Raw genomic sequence first — 18,460 nt, 5'->3', positions numbered from 1 at the left:
TGAAACTGTAAATGGGATTGTTTTCTTAATTTCTCTTTCTGCTGCTTCATTATTAGTGTGTAGAAATTCAAAAGATTTCTGTAAGTTGATTTTGTATCCTGCGTCCTTCCTGAATTCATTTATCAGTTTTAGTAGTTATTTGGTGGAGTCTTTAGGGTTTTCTATATATAATATGTTGTCATCTGTGATTAGTGAAAGTTTTACTGCTTCCTTACCAAGTTGGATGCCTTTTATTTCTCATTCTTGTCTGACTAATCCAATAGTTTTAAGCTTATCTTTTCTTGTTATATTTTATCTATTTACCTAAGCATTCATAAATTCTTTTTGAAATAAGGAGGATATAAATAAAAATATTGCTGGTGAGTTTATGTTTATGCCTAATTCTAGGCATACTCTAAGTAATAATCTGAAGGGTAAAGTATTTGATATACAGGTCACCTCAGGTAACTACACCATTTAAAATTCAAAAACACAGTAATAGAATGAAAATCTGAAGCCATTGAATGTTGGAATTTGAAAAATAGAGAATTGCTGAGTTTCTAAATTGAAATTTTTCTCTTAGTTGGTACCTCTCCTCCTTGGTATAAATTAGTTCCTTTATATATTCCCCAGTTCTTATTCAATTTCTACCCTTCTTATTTAATTTTCCCTACTTTTAAAAATGTGAGTAGGAAAGTCAAATATGTCATTATGCCAAGAGATAGCCAGTGAGTTAACAAGATTTGACTCACATATTATTATACAACTTCGCCCACAATTATGGGGTCTGTTAATAGATATTAGCTATAGTGATTGGTCCAGGACAAATAATGCTTTCTGAGTGTGTAGTTATGTATGAGTCTGCCCATGCACTACTTCTAGATCCTATTTAAATTACAACTTGTTAGGCACGCTGTTTCGAAAAGTGACTGGCTTATGTTAAGGACCAGTCAACTGAAAATTTACATTCAAAACCTCATCATTTTAAAATTAGCAGACTTCAAGAAAAGATATAAAATTTACATTTTATTTTTAAAAATGTAAATACAATTACTTTATACATGGTATCAGTATTAAATTTCCTGAATTTATTAAGTAAACTATAGTTATATAAAGCATGTACTTGCTCTTGGGAAATGCACAATGAAGAGCTTAGGGGTAAAAAGATATGATGTCTCCAACCTATCCTCAAATGGTTGAAAGAGACAGAGAGAGAGAGAGAGAGAGAGAGAGGAAGACAACAAATGGGAAAAATATAAACAATTTCAACAATTAGTGTATCTAGGTAAAGGATATATGGGAGTTCCTTGTTCTACCTACTCTTACAGCTTTTCTGTACACTTAAAATTATATCGGAGTAAAAAAATTTCAAAATTAACCAAAGAACTCTTCACCTAAAATGGTGAGATATTTTTAGGACTGATGTTTCAATCTAGAAGGTATTCCCCCTCCCCCCCCCCACCCCATGTAGTCACTGCTAAAGATTTGCTTCCCTGTCAACAGGCAAGAGAAAATATCTATTAACAGTAGTATATTCTGGCATTCAATATTAAGCCTAATTTGGGAATGGAACATGGAAAAAGAACATAGAATATGTCGAGATTCTGGCATTTCAATGCCCAGTACACTCTTTATGGTGACATCATGATCATTTTAAACCAGCTACAGGGATTATCCTTATTTTACAGATCATCCAGTTGGGAAGCCTAAACGAATCATTCTAGTGCTTCCTCTCCCATAGAACGCAATGTTGTAACAACTCTGAGAGCAAGCCACTTTCTTCACCTAAGTTAAAGTTAACTGTGCCTTTGTGCTGGGAAGAGGCAAAGGAGCCTCTCCATGCTCCACTGCCTTTTGCCGCAGCAAAGCTTCCCGAGCAAATTTCAACCCACATTTGAGGCTTTGCATGAAGAGGGCTTCCCCGAAATGGTCTTATGGCCTGATTTTTCCACCTTTGGGAACATATATTGTGAGAATAAAATCAATAATTTCCATTGGACATAAGCCCTGCTACTTGTTGCTGTGCATTGAGTTCTTATTTTCATGTCACTGTGCATAAGGACATGCAGCTGGCAGCCTATGTGAAGATTGGAATTCTTTGAAAATACATGCAATGCCTGGAAAAATTAGAGCAGAGTCTTGGATGTTGTAAGTTAAAATCACAGTGAAAGATTGATTAGTGGTAATTTCAAGTATGGGGGGGGATAATGATAGCTTTCCCTTTCACAGGAGAAATGAAAGAGAAGAATCATGCAAAGCTCCTCTGATCAGGTTGCTTGTGGTTCTAATGGGGATACGATATAATCACACTTAAGGCAATAAAAGATTAGATTGGTGGGTTGAAGAGCACTAGTCCTGGAGTTAGTGATCTCAGTGGAAAGTTCACCACTCTCACTGGTCTGCAGTTCCCTTCCTTGTGCAATGGGAGTTTGATCTCCAGAGTCCCTTCTATCTCTGACTTGTGCTTTCTATAATTACATTATAACATGCAGTCTTTTAAATAATGATGACATTGTTAGAAATTTACTATATGTATGTAATAATTTTTCAAAATCTATGTCTTCTACAACATAAGGAATTACTTCTGAGAATTTTATAGTGAAAGAAGGTCAGTCTCCTAAAGTGTTTAGCAATCTTTACTCTGGAAGATGAGAAACTCTTTGGATTCATATTTTTAGCTCACATTGGCATTCAAGCCCTGAGTCATTCTATTTGAAAACAACATTGTGTTTTAAATGCCAGAAAATGAAATATTTATAACGCATATCTACAATGATCGAATAAGCTATTAATATATAATGTTAACACAAATAAAATGAGGTGCATGTTATCACAACCGTAGAGAAAGAAAAGGAATTAAAAAACCCAATTAAGTCAGAAGAGTCAAAATCTCCCATGAGAGGTAAAAATAATTACAGTAGTTTTATATTCTCAGACCTTGAGTCCAGTGATTTGCGTGTATATGTGCGTTTGTATGTGTGCCTGTATGTGTGACCATTCCTCCCCTCAAGACAAAAAGAGAGTTAATAACCACACCTGTATTATCGTTACTTCTTAGTGTTACAGATACAAACTTTGGTCTGCCTTTTGCTGATTTTTAGCATACAGATAGGCCCAACTCAAGAATCTGATCTATGAAAAATACCTACTTAACAAAACACATTAATTCTGGAACAGTCACTTCTTTGACAAGGTTATTTTGCACAGCTAGCCTGGTAAGCAAATAGAAAGTATGATTTAATTTTCCTAACACATTTACTGCTTAAAGTGAAGTGTATAGGGATGTCTTATTGACCAACCCCCAAATCAAGCAAACAAACAAAAGAAACAAACAAATCATGTAAACGCAAAGGAACCTCTTCAAAACTCAAAGATGCTAAAATATGCAATTGCCTAGTAAATTGATTATATAGGGTCTTGAGACAAAATTATCTTTAACAACAACATACTAGATCCATAATCTCTTAGGTATAACTCTGAAATATGAAAAGCTTAGAAAATTATTATTATTATTTTCTTAGCTTTATTCAATGACAAAACTTGAGCTGACCTAAACAAATTTGGTAGAAAACCTCGCCTGAACTGATGTGAGTCTATTTATGGTCTTATTTACTTCCCTTACTGTGAATATTCATGCTTTTTGCTACAGCTATATTAATGGTTTGATTAAAGGAATGGTGCCAGACTCTGCTGTCTTGTTATGTAACATACGGTAGGTATGCTGTATTACCTCTGTAAGATCCCCAAATTCCAAAGTTTGAAATACATCTGGCTATGTAGATTTCAGCTAAGGGATTATGGACTATAATGTTTGTATTTAGGTTTTATTTTTTTTTAAGATTTTATTTTATTTTAATTATTTATTATTTTTTTTTAAGTTTATTTATTTATTTTGAGAGAGACAGAGATAGCATGAGCGGGGCAGGGACAGAGAGAGAGGGAGAGAAGGAGAATCCCAAGCAGGCTCTGGGCTGTCAGCTGCCAAGTTCGTTGTGGGGCTTGAACTCACCAACTGTGAGATCATGACCTGAGCTGAAACCAAGTGTTGGTCGCTTAACAGACTGAGCCACCCAGGTGCCCCTAAAGATATTATTTTTTAAGTAATCTCTGCACACAACATGGAGCTCTAATTCACAGTCCTAAGATCAAGAGTCACATTTTCTACTGACTGAGCTAGTCAGGCACCCCTGTATCTGGTTCTTTGAGCTGACATTGGATTTTCCATTTACATAGATTATTAAAATAATCAATAGTTCACAGTAATGATATAGATTTGTGTTCATTTATAAGTTTTCTACTTTTGCCTCTTTCAGCTTTCTGAAAAGTTGGTTACAAAAAGAATGTTTCAATGTAAATTATATTTCTCTATAGATTACCCTAGGTCCCAAAGATACTAGAAAACCATAGATACTACCCATATAGGATATACACGACTATATAAACAGCTTTGGTTTCATTTTACAATATCAATAACTTAAAATAACATACTTATAAAAATCCTATAATTAAAGGAGGCATTTAGTGTCATGAGATGAATTAAAATAAATTAAAAAATAAAAAATATACTTAGTATATTTCTCAAAAATCCAGAAGTTGTTCTTTGGGATTCAGCTGATGTGTGAAAGTGATTTTGCTATGATTCCAAAGTGAAGATACACATTTGAATACAATAGAAAGTAGTTCAGATAACAATCGTTCTTTTGACAGTGCTACAAACTCTCCGAGTGATTTTGATCAGGCTAGATTACCCTCTTTAAGAATGATAGATTGCTTCTAATTTCTCTCTAGATTTAAATGTATAAATCTATTTTTTCGTATTTCCATTTTAAAAGCATATTATGTTCTGGCTAACCAAAAACTAAGCAGTCTTGATCTGGCTAGGATTTTAGAAACAACAAATCTCTTTAATGTGACCATGCAAATAAATGAGCTGTACTGCTCAGGGAGGTATGAGTATTCTATACGCACACAGAAGCTTTTCCAAGGATCAGTGCCCAGAGAACTAAGAAAGGCCGGGATAGGAAGAGATGTGTGCCTTGCGGGGAAGAGCTGGCAGAGAGGTGGGTCACCTGCCAAACACTAAGGCTAGTTATGTTCTTTCTTTTGGAGCCCCTGAATGTAAAAGGAAAAGTTGAAAAAAGACTGATTCGGATGGGTGCTAAGTGTTTCAGAAAGGCTTAAAGCTTTTCTTGGAATGATCAGAAAACAAATACATCTATATAGCTAATTTTCCAAGGTTGTTAGAACCTAGAACAAAGGCTAAGAGGTTTTAGTATCTGGAAAATGCGCTAAAGGGTCCTCAAGATGTAGGAGAGACATGACTGGCCTAAGGCAAGCTCAAGAAAATGTATGCCTTAAATTACTTTACTTTTTTTTTTATTAAAAATGTTTTAAAAAATGTTTATTTATTTTTGAGAGTGAGAGACAGGGTGCGAGCAGGGGAGGGGCAAAGAAAAAGGGAGACAGAATCTGAAACAGCCTCCAGGCTCTGAACTGTCAGCACAGAGCCTAAAGTGGGGCTTGAACTCATATTGACGTCATGACCTGAGCCAAAGTCAGACACTTAACCAACCGAGCCACCCAGGTGCCCTGACTTAAAACTGGCAGCCAAAAGCAAAAAGACTAGGCAGTAATGGAGAACAATGCAAGGATGAAAAAAATTTTTATATTTCTTGAAACCTTTCTCCAAATAGTATATATCATCTTTTAAATCTTGCCATTATATCTGGACTATGCTAATATGTCATGGAGTATAGAAATATATCAATTTTGGGGCTCCCGGGTGGCTTGGTCAGTTAAGTGTCCAACTCTTGGTTTCGGCTCAGGTCATGATCTCAGGTTCTTGAGTTTGAGCCCCACATTGGGCTCTGTGCTGACCGTGTGGAGCCTGCTTGGGATTATCTGTCTCCCTCTCCTTCTGCCCCTCCCCTGCTCTCTCTCTTTCAAAATAAATAAATAAGTAAATAAATAAATAAATAAATAAACATTAAAAAAAGAGAAATATATCAATTTTATTAGCAGGAAAGAAATGAAGTCAAGTATTTGTGAATCAGATGGCTTGATGAGGCTTTCAGGGAAGAGTCAGAGTTGAGGCTTCAGTGTTCTAGATCAACATGTACTTTTCTCTCATCTGGCCCTATTTCCCTTTTGAGTAGAGCCTATTCTACTTCTGCCCACTTTACAGTTGGAATGGCTTTTATGCCTGGTTATTGCATTTCACCATATTTTAATGGGTAATGTTCCTCTCCTTTCCAGTGCTGAGATAACCCCAACTGGATTACTAAAACAGCTTCTTAGTCTCTTTCTTTTCTACAGACTGAGGAAAATCACTATACTGGTGACATCTTTTTCTATTTCAGCAAATGGTCTTTGTCCTTACATCACAAGATGGTCATATGCCTCCAGGCATTGAGAACAAGTTCCAGGGAGGAAGAAAGTAGAAAGAACTCTTTTGGGTCAGACTTTGTCTTTTTATGAGAGAGAGGCTTTCAAGAGACTTTGATATGTTTTATTGGCCAGAGAGTTTTATGCTCACTCCAAATGCAAAGTAGGCTATACATTGGTTCCCCCAAACATGGCTTGCCCAAACAAATTGGTATTCTTTTAGCATGGAATTAAAGGAAATTTAATAATTAGGAAGGCACAGTTTGTCATTGATATGACTTGCCAAAATTTCCCCCAGGTTTGGTTTGTTTGTTACTCTGCCTACATGATGCTTGCCATGTAGATTAAAACATTTTTTTCTTTTTATGAAGTCAAATCTATCTATCTTTTCTTTTATGGCTTCTGTTTCACTGCATACTTGGAGTGACTTCTCAATTTTTTTTTAATTAAACTTTTTGCTTTGAGATAAGTACAGATTTGCATGCAGTTATAGGAAATAATACTGAGATTCCATGTACCCTTCACTCTTTCCCTGGTGGTAGCATTTTGCAAAATGCTAGTACCACAACTAAGGTATTGACATTGATACAGCCTATATATGAAATAGTTCTATCACCATAGAAGATTTCTCATGTTGCTGTTTTATAGTCATACTACTTCTCTCCTACTTCTAGTTCCTCCTTAACCTCTGGCAACCACAAATCTGTTGTCCATTTCTACAATTTTGTCATTTGAAGAATGTTACGTAAATGGAATGATACAGGGGCACCTGGGTGGCTCAGTTGGTTGAGCTTCTGACTTCAGCTCATGTCATTGTCTCATGGTCTGTGAATCTGAGCCCCACATCGGGCTCTCTGCTGTCAGCATGGAGCCTGCTTGGGATCCTCTGTCCCTCTCTCACTCTGCACCTCCCCCGCTCGCACTCTGTCTCTCAAAAATAAACACTCATAAATGGAATCATACAGCATATAATCTTTAGAGATTGATTAAAAAATTTCTTTTTTTTTTTTTACTCCACATAAGTCTCTGAAGATTCTTCCAAGTTGTTGCATGTATCAACAGTTTGTTACTTTTTACATCTCCATGGTATGGAGATAGCACAGTTTATTTAATGGTTCATCCACTGAAAGACGTCTGGATTGTTTCCAGTGTTGGAGTATTACCAATTAAGCTACAATGAACATTTATGTGCAGTTTTTCTGTGAATGTAAGTTTTCATTTCTCTGGGATAAAGACCTAAGAGTGCAACAGATAAATTGTATTATAAGTGCATTTTTAGGGTTTTTCAAAATGTCAAACTGTTTTTCCGAGTGGCTGGACCATTTTACATTCCATCAAGAATGTATGAGTGGTTCAGGGGCACCCAGGCGGCTCCGTTGGTTGAACGCCAACTTCGTTTGGGTCATGGTCTTGCGGTTCGAGTTCCAGACCCGCATTGTGCTCTATGCTGACAGCTCACAGCCTGGAGCCTGCTTCGGACTCTGTGTCTCCCTCTCTCCCTGCCATTCCCCTTCTCCTGCTTGTGCTCTGTCTCTCTCTGTCTCCCAAAAATAAATAAACATTTAAAAAAATTAAAAAAAAAATGTATGAGTGGTCCAGTTTCTCTGCATCCTTGCCAGCATTTGATGTTGTCACTACTTTTTATTTTAGTCATTCTGATAGGTGTATAGTGATATCTTAGATAGTTTTAATTTGCAGTTCCCTAATAGCTAGTATGGTGAACTTCTTGTGTATTTATTTGCATTTATCTTCTTTTTAAAAATTATTTTTATTAAAAATTTTTAAGTTTATTTGTCTTTATTAAAAATTTTTAAGTTTATTTACTTTTGAGAGACAGAGAGTGAGAGCAGGAGCAGGGGAGGAGCAGAGAGAGAGGGAGAGAGAAGATCCCAAATAGGTTCCACACTGTCAACATGGAGCCCAATGTGGGGCTTGGTCTCACAAACTGTAAAATCATGACTTGAACCAAAACCAAGAGTTGGATGCCTAACCAACTGAGCCACCTGGGTGCCTTTAAATTTATTTATTTATTTTGGGAGAGAGAGAAGAGAGAGAGAGATAATCCCAAGCAGATTCTGTGCTGTCAGTTCAGAGACAGATGAAGGGCTCGATCTCATGACAGTGAGATCATACCTAAACAGAAATTAAGAGTTAGAAGCTCAACCAACTGAGCCACCCAGGTGCCCGTGTCTATCTTCTTTTGATAAAATATTTGTTTCTGTCTATTGCTCATTTTTTAATTGGGCCATTTAAAAAAATGTTGATTTGTGAGAGCTCTTTATTTTATATACTAGTCCTTTGGTATGTGGGTTGCAAATCTTTTCACCCAGCCCATAGCTTATATTTTTATCCTTTCAACAGGATATTTCATGGAGCAAAAGTGTTTAATTTTTGATGAAGTTTGATTTTAATTTTTGCTTTTAAGCATCTTGCTTTTTGTGGCAAGTTTAAGAACTCTTTAGATATCTTTCTAGATACCAAAGATTTTCTCCTGTGTTTTTCAATGAAAGTTTTATGCTTTAAATTTAAGTCTGTGATCCATATTATGTACATTTTTTGCATGAGGTATAAGATTGGGTTGAGGTTCATCTTTTTACCTATGGATATCCAGCTGTTCCTCCACCATTTGTTGAAAAAACAATCCTTCTTCCATGGAATTGCTTTTGTACCTTTCTAAGTAATTAGTTGGATATATTTGTGTAAGGTTTTTCCAGGTTGTCTATTCTGTTCCATTGGTCTATGTCTTTCACTCCACCAAGACCACATTGTCTTGATTAGCTACATAATCATCTTCAAATTGGGTAGACTGATTAGTCATACTTCTTAAAAAAAATTTTTTTTTAATGTTTATTTATATTTGACAGAGAGTGAGAGCATGAGCAGGGGAGAGGCAGAGAGAGAGGGAGACACAGAATCCGAAGCAGGCTCCGGGCTCTGAGCTGTCAGCACAGAGCCCAATGCGGGGCTCAAGCTCACAGACTGTGAGATCATGACCTGAGCCCAAGTTGGACGCTCAACCAACTGAGCCACCCAGGCGCCCCAGCCATAATTCTTTCTAAAAATTGTTTTTAGTTATCCTAGTTCTTTTGCCTTCTCATATATAATTTAGAATAATCTAATTTATAATAACAAAAAAATTCTTGCTTGGCTTCTGACAGAAACTAACCTTTGGATTGATTTTGGGAGAATTGGCATTTTTACTATATTGAGTTTTCTAATCCATGAACACATATGTCTTTCCTTTTATTTGGATCTTCTCCACACTGACTATCATTGTGTAGTCTTTAACATACAACTTCTGTACATGTTTTGTTAGATTTACATTTAATTTTGTTTAATGTTTATTTATTTTTGAGACAGAGAGAGAGAGAGAGTGGGGGAAAGGCAGAGAGAGAGGGGGACACAGAATCTGAAACAGGCTCCAGACTCTGAGCTGTCATCACAGAGCCTGATGTGGGGCTCAAACTCACGAACCGTGAGATCATGACCTGAGCTGAAGTTGGACGCTTAACCCAATGAGCCACCCAGACGCCCCTAGATTTATATTTAAATATCTTATATTTTGAGTGGTTATAAATAGTATTGTATTTTTAACTTCATCATCCATGTGTTCATTGCTAGTATATGCAATATGATTAATTTTTATGTTTACCTTGTATCCTTATTAGTTTTAGGATTTTTTTTTATTTCTTGGGTCTTTATATACAGAAAATCATGTCCTCTGCAAATAGGTATAGTTTTATTTCTTCCTTTCCAATCTGTATGCCTTTCATTTACTTTTCTTACCTTATTTAGTGGCTAGAACTTCTAGTGCCATGTTGAATGTGAGTGGATATGTTTGCCTTCTTTAAGTGGGAAAGGATTCAGTCTATCCTTACTAAATAACATATTGGCTGTAGGTTTTGTAGATGTTCTGTACTGTGTTTAGGAAGTTCTCTTCTATTCCTAGTTCTCTTGAAATTTTTACCAGTAGTAAGTGTTGAATTTTATCAACTGCTCTTTTGACACTGATAGATATGATTGTGTGATTTTTTTTTTTTTACATTGATTTTCAAATATTGACAAACCTTCCTTACATCTTTGGAACAAATCCATTTGCTCATGGTATGTAATTCTTTCTAGATATTGTTGAATTCTACTTGATTATATTTTGTTAAGGAATTTTGTGTCTATATTTTTAAGAGATAGTGGTCTGTAATTTTCTTTTTTTATATTGCCTTTGTATGGTTTTGGTATCAGGGAAATACTAGCTTTATTAGATGAATTGGAAAATATTCTCTCCTCTTTTATTTTCTGTAAGAGATTATGTAGAATTACTATTAATTTTTCTTTAAACCTTTGGCAGAATGTCCAGTGAAACCATATAAACCTGGAGATTTATTTTTTTAAGAGTTTTAAAATTAGGAACTCTATTTCCTTAATAGTTTTAAAGCTATTCAAATTAACTATTTCATATTGGGTTGGTAACAGAAGTTTGTGCTTTTCAGAGAATTAGTTCATTCCATCTAAGTCATCAGCTTTGTGTACAGAGTTATTCATAGTATTCTCTTATCTTTTTGATGTCTGCAGGGTCTGTAGTGCTATGCCCTGTCTCATTCCTGACATTGGTAATTTGTGCCTTCCCTCTTTTCGTTGTCAGCCTTGCTAATGCTTTGTGAATTTTATTGTTCTTTTCTAAGAACCAACTTTCTGTTTGGCTGATTTTCTCCCTTATTTTTCTTTTTTTAATTTCATCGATTTAGGTCCTTACCTTTATTATTTCTTTCCTTCTGATTGCTTTGGATTTATGTTGTCCTCCTTGTCTAGATTCTTTCGATGGGAGTTTAGATGATTGATTTGAGACTTTTCCTCTTTTCTAGTGTCACCATTCAGGGCTATAAATGTCCTTCTCAGCACTGTTTTAACTGTGACCCTCACATTTGGATATGGTGAATCTTTATTGTCACTCACTTGAATGTATGTTTTGTATTCTCTTGAGACTATCCTCTTTGGTCTTTCCTCTTTGGTCTATCCCCATTTCGTGTTTTTTGTTTTGTTTTGTTTTAATGCACAATTCAGTGGTTTTTAGTGTATTTACAAGGTTATGCAACCATCACCACTATCTAATCTGAGACTATCTACATTATCCAAAAAAAAAAAAAAAAAAAAACCCAAAAACAAAACCAAAAAAACAAAAAACAAAAAACAAACAAACAAACAAACAAACAAAACCAAACCCTACTTAGCAGCCATTGCTCATTCCTCCTCCCCTCAGACCCTGGCAACCACTGATCTTCTTTCTGTCTCTATGGATTTGCCTGTTCTGGACATTTCATGTAAACAGAATCATACAATCTGTGGCCTTTTTGGGTCTGGTTCCTTTCAGTTAACATATTATTTTCAAAGTTTATCCATGTTGCAACATGTATCAGTGCTTCATTACTTCTTTTGACCAAATAAGATTCTGTTGTATGGATATACCACATTTTGTTTATATATTAATCAGTTGATGGACATTTGAGTCTTTTCCACCCTTTGCCCATCATGAATAATATCTGCTATAAGCATTCCCACACAAAAATGTTTTTGTGTGAACATGTATTTTCAATTCTCTTGGAAATATCCCTGGGATCATATGGTACCTGTGCTTAGTTTTTTGAGGAATTAGCAACAGTTTTCCCAAACAGCTACCCTTCCATTCTGTTTTATAAAAATTTTTTTTGCATATTTTCTTTTTGGACTTTTATTGCTTCACTTAAAAAATATGTTTAAATCTTATATTTATCTGAATTTTGTTTTGGAACTAGAGGTGAAATAGGAAAATAAGTAATTTCTTTTCCCCAAGATGGTCACCTATCCATCTGAGCACAGTCTTTTCATCCCTAGTTTAAAATAGCATATATACCTAATTCTCATGGGTAATTAAAATCTAATTTGGACTTCATGTATTTTGCTTCATTAATCTGATTGCCTACTTATGCCTTACCATATTGTTTTCATTATTTTGGTGTTCTTGTGAATTACACTTTTCAAAAAAGTTCCTGACCTTAATCTTACTTTATCCACTCTTCCTGATTTGGTTAGTTCATGTGATAGTAGGAATTCTTGGAAGGATTCACTTCTATCTCTGAAAAACTCAACAGAAAAAATTTCCAGGGTGAAAGGATCATGATGTCACTGGCTTTGCTGGAGAAGTTATGAAACATAATGTTAATTTATGTATCAGGTATTTTTAGCCCAAGATATTTCCGGGTTGTTGCCTCATCAATTTACCATCTATGTGGTGGGGATCTGGATAAGGGTGGTACATCTGGATTTGAAAAGTATATCTTACTTTTTTTCTCACTCTGGACATTAGGCTAATGATTCTAAATTTTGTTTACTTTTACTTGATTTAGATTCATGGTTTGAGGGGATTATTTTAATTCAGGACTCAATTCTCTGCAAATGATGAAACCAACTCTATGAAAAGAAGTACATGCAATTTCATAAACATTTACCTAAATAACAATAACAGTAATTTAATAATAGCATTCAATACTGCTTAGCTGGTACATGCTGACTTGTATATAGATTATAACCTGGATTCTATAAGTGTGGTCCCTCCACTCTCTTTTGAGAAACAACTTGGAGCCATTATTGGTTCTTCAGCAAGCCAATTATTTAAGGAAGTCATTGTATTTTACAAAAAAAATCTGACAATTGTACATTAAAGAGATGTAATGGGAGAGATGGCTAGATATAGGAAGGGCCCTTAAAATAGCTATAGGAGCAAAATGCTTTATGGCCTGGTGGTGGTAGTAGGAAAAACAGGCTTGAAAAATAACACAAAAGGAAACTCGGAGGCAGAATCAAAGGAACTTGATAATTTGAATTATTCGCAACTTGGGATATGGTCAATGGAGATGTTAGCAATGGTTTCTTCAAACTTTAACTCTTCTAGGAGGCCTGTTTACATAAGTGTTGCTTAACTCTGTTTGTTGTTGTTGTTGTTGTTGTTGTTGTTGTTGTTGTTGCCTCTGCTTTATTGCTTTCTACTTTCTAATTTATAATGACTTTTTACACTGCAGTATGCTGAGGCTTTCACAAAATGTCAGGTTGCCTCATGCTTGTGTGTGGTTTCTATGTACTAGTATATATGTTCCTCAGTGGTAGGGATTGTTTTCTTATTTCATTGTATTCTGTGGGATCTGATGCTGGTGTCTGCCTACAATGGGGTTTTAATAAATATTGTTGACTGATAGGGTGACCTAAAGGGGAAAGAGAGTGTAAGATGGGGGGAACTGGTATAACACAAGAAGATTCAGGAAAATAGGCCAGATTCCCATGTTTCTTTCTGATGACAAAAGTGGAAATAATCAAAGGAGACCCCCTGTGTGAAGTGGATTCTTCTAGAGCAGACCACCCTGCCATTTAATCAAATCTGGTCAGTGTCCCAGGGAGCCTTTTCTTCAGGCTACAGCCTCATGCACAGCACTGGGCCAAGAGCCTCCCACAGTCTTCATTAACACACGGGCAACACACACACACCAATTGGTCAAAAAAGAGCGACTGTATGAGAAAAAAACTATACCAAGCAAAGGAGACTGTTTATATGTTTCAGTTTCTCAGCATCTGTGGCTGTCATCTGTTTTCAGTTTGGTGATTTTTATTAAGGCAAAGTGGCACATGCTGTCATAGGAACTGCTCCAGCTCACGCTCCCCAGCAGGTCACCGGGTATCCCCTGGTGTGCTGAGACATGATATGTTTTTGCCAGTGAATGAGGTGGAGGGAAAACTCTGCTCAGCCTCAGTATCTGATGCAACACGGAAACGGACAAGCCAAGGGCAGACATGTGAAATGCACAGAACAATTACTCCATTTAATTTTGCCCATTAGTTTCACAAATAATTATTAAGTACTCTTAGTTACTCACAGTGATTTTATTTCCCTATGGAGGTTAAAATTGTTGACTTGCTATCAGGGGAGTGAGCTCTGAGCTGTGATCTTCTCTTGTGGTCCATTTGCATGCCTGGTCTGTTCCTCCATGACCCAATCTGTATCTGGGACCAAGCTACCTGGATTTGGGAATATGGCCAATAGTTAGAGAAGAGAAGAAAGCTAACTGGTCCATATCACAACCAAATCAGTGGTTCTGAGCTTCTTTAGCGCCAACTAAGTGAACTGACCACGTTGGTTTGGAAGTGGAGCTTGGCCACCAAACTTGGTCTCTGGCAAACTCTGGGGCTAATTTACATTTTAATATGCTTTGAAGGAGTATCTGGTAGTCGTTGTGACAATATATGTGGATCTTTTCTCAAGGATATCTCACTAGACGATAGTGAAGGAGAAAGTAATGTCACAAACACGTTTTCCTAGAGTAAGAACTGTGACTGATTTCACTGACTTTGAGAGTGAACATGATGTCTGCCCAATGCTGAGAAAATGAGGAGAAAACAAGATGGGGTCTGACACTGGAGATTCCTAGATATTTGGCACTCTCCCTTGCTATGCTGCAAGCCATGAGGCAATTTAATATTGTCAGAATATGGGCAATGGATGGTTTTAGACAGAGACCAGCAGGGTCCCTTTAATGATGATAATTCTGCTCTGGAAAGATGGGTTAGGTAGCTTGTCCTGAGTTGTTTCCTCTTAAAATTAAGCAGATGCCCTCTTGCAGGTGTCTGAGAAATTGTATCATAGCCTTTCCATTGTGGCTCTGACAATGAGTTTCATAAGACTTTTGGACTCTAAATGCTGAAGCTCTTCTAGAGACTTCCTGTATTTGGCTCAGATTCTTCACCTGAAGACTGTGACTCCACTATTTCCTTGATATTCATAGTGACCTACCCAACTCACTTGCCTGATCCTGCTATGTCTATCATCACTAGTTCATTTGACCACAGGCAAAGGCTTAATTTCTCTGTAACTCATGGGAAAAAAAGACTGTCCTTCAGGAGGCAGGGAAAGCAATCAGGATTGAAACTTTTAGTTGTACATGGTTGTAGCATAGATAAAATAATATGCATACTGAGTAGTCTGCCAAGATCCCCTTTTCAGGGCTGATGTACTGAACCCAAGCTCATGGGAATAAGCTGAGGGCTTGAGGCTGCTCTCCTCACCAGGAATGGCCCTCAGCAGTAGAGAACTATCTCATCTAAGGTGATATCTCCTTTCAATGTGTGACCTAAAACCAATGCTTGGCTTCTGAAGGTGTCTGTAAGCCTGTCCCCCATGCCTCATTTTGGAACAACTCTGAAAGGCCATCCCATCTTTAGAGCTCTCAATAGAATCTGCTGAAACTCAGTTGCAACCTTACCTTGATAGGCTTCTCCTTCTGTTCAATCCTACCTTTTTCACTTCCTGACAGGTGTCTTTTCTAAGAACATTTCTCAAAAAGTCTTCTGCATGCAACATTTCATTTCCAAAGTCTGTTTCTAAGGGAACTCAGTTGAAGATAGTTGGTACCAGGAATGATCATAAGAAATAGACTCTAAGAGAAGAAAAGAATCATTTTTTGGTTGAGTGGCAAGAGGCCTCCATTACTTTTGCAGGAATATAATATAATATAATATAATATAATATAATATAATATAATATAATATAATATATGATATATATATAATATATATATTATATATATATATTATATATATATATATATCCCCTAGAATGATATACTGGTGTAACTGTTAAAACTTTCACTAGAGGTAAACTGAATTGAGATGTGTTGGGAGGAGATATATTCCTGGTAATGGGAAATATGCTGGAAGTCTAGGGACTTTGGAATTGGATGAGTGTTGCTGAGCACCACTGATTCATCAAGGAGGGATAATGACAGGCTTAGAGTGATTAATTACTATTTCAAGGCAGAATGTGAAAATTAGAGGGCCCCTTTGGCACCATTTAAGGAAATTAATCTCTTGCAGTTGAAGGGAAGACAGAGAGGAGGACCAGGTTCAGAACTTAATTGTAAGAGTTGTGGAGCTTCAGAGAAGGTGGAACTCCCATCCTGGCAGTCCTCCTAAGCCAATGTCAGGGCCTAGGAAAGGAATGGGTTCCTGAAACTTGGGCTGAGGATATCTTGGTAAATGCAACTGTGAACTTTGAGATCTCCTACTCCTATAGGAGTTGCCCTTGGTAGCATGGAACTGCCCAGTCAAGGTTATGTTCCCTCTTAGAGGGTGGTCTGGCTTAAGTGGACATCGAAAATCCAGCCCCTTGCCTCAGTTTAGGATAACTGTGAAGGAATTTTTGCTCCAAAGTTTCTCAGATGGGAAGCTAAAGTCTCAACTGTTACTTCATTGTGGATCAGCTTCTCTCTCTGTATGATCCCAGTCTCCTTTCTTCCTTATAGGTATATCTTCTGAAAGCACTCCCCAGTAAACCTTTTGCGTGCAATTCTCCATCTCAAAATCTGTTTCCAAGGAACCCAAATGAAGACAATACAGAAAGCTCTCAGCACTCTGTTGGTGCATAGAGGACACACAATAAGCGTGTGTCCACATTTTATTCCATGATTTATTTTTTACTTGAAACCACAGCCCGTTGTCAGTAATCTCATAAACATTTATCAAATAGCCATAGGGTAATGGATCCTGGTAAGAGGGAAGGATAGGAATGTGGTAAGCTATCACAAATTCCAGAGTCTCACAGGCCACAGCAGTGAAGAACCATAGTCCTGAGCACCCTTCATGGGGCAGGTATTTTACTATTCACATTGCATACATTGCCTATTTGATCCTCTAATGTGGGCATGATTCTTCCCTTGTGATAAAGAAACTGATGCTCAAGAGGAGAGACTCTGTCCACTTTCCAGTATGCCATTTTGCCTCCTCAAAGTCCTCTCATTTCACAACAATGCTATTTTCCTGGCAGCAAGTCATTGCCCAGTAACCCACCACCTACAGTGAACAGTCCAGATATCCTGCTCCATAATGTTTAGTGATCTTCAAAGAGGAGGTACACAGTACTGCACCCTGAATCCAAACTCTTAACATAGAACAGAAAAGCAAGAGAGTGAGCTGTTCTTCTTAATATCTAACTTTAATAAAGACAACCATGATATCAGATAATCAAACATTTTTTGGTAGGGGATGGAGTGAGGGTTTGGAATTAATATTTTCTAAGTTTTTTTGGCTGAACCTAAGGAATGGTATAATTACTTAAAGCAACAGTTGTTAGCAAGGACATATGGAAGGATTAACTGCAAGAATCTTAGTTTGTTTCAACATGGTCTTCCCTAGAGAATTTACCAGTGTCTTCCTGTCTTTTCACTACATCAAAGTCGGATGGGCAATATTTCCCTCAGTAATAGGAGTCTAGAGAGCCACTGGAAGATGCAAATGTGTTTTGTTTTGTGACTTACAGCAGTCAAGGAACTGCAGAAAGAGAGAGAGACAGAGACGACAGAGAGAAAGAGAGTGCAGGGAGGGGAAGGCAACTGAGGGAAGGGGAGGGAGAGAAAAAGAGATCCAGTAGAGGGAAAATGAAGTCCTCTCCTTCTCTCCCTCATGCCAAATGGGTATGTGCGGCTGCTAGGAGCATTTGGCAGACTGGCACAGTCAGCAACAACAGCAAGAGAGCTGTGGCTCCAGGCCAGCGGGAGGCTGGCTGTGTGGCAGACGGGGGGCTGAGCATGGGTGAGGAGCTGGCGGAGGTGGAAAGTTACTGGAGGCAGATTGTTGGAGCTAGCACAGAGACTTGGCAATCAAAGTTTAATATCTGTATGGTAAAGAATGAGTTACTTAAAATCCTCTTGAAGCTACTATTGGATTTTGAGGTGAATGTGTTTTGGTACCTTTGCTAAAATGAAAAAAGATTTCATATTATAGGGCCATACATTTGTGGTCCATGTCATGTGTCTGCTGCATGGACAGCTCTGTTTTCAGTAAAGCAGAAGGGTCTGGAGCCCGCCTCCCTTTTCCAGCTCATCTTCCTCTGGTACATGTGGATAAGATGGTCCGGTCACTTCTGCCTCCACTCTGCCTCCATCTTGTCAATGAACCCCTGACTTTTTCTGCCTTTGCCACTCCTGAAACTTGGGACAATCCCTCTCTTGCTCTGTTCCCCATGGTGTTGCTGCTACAAGGCTTTGTGTGTAGCAGCTTTCGTAGAAAGTCTGGGGGAAAAGGAGAG

This window comes from Herpailurus yagouaroundi, unplaced genomic scaffold (genome assembly GCF_014898765.1).
Source record: "Herpailurus yagouaroundi ecotype Mexico unplaced genomic scaffold, PumYag 139, whole genome shotgun sequence".
In the NCBI taxonomy this organism is placed as follows: Eukaryota; Metazoa; Chordata; class Mammalia; order Carnivora; family Felidae; genus Herpailurus; species Herpailurus yagouaroundi.
Note: the sequence above shows the minus strand (reverse complement) of the source record.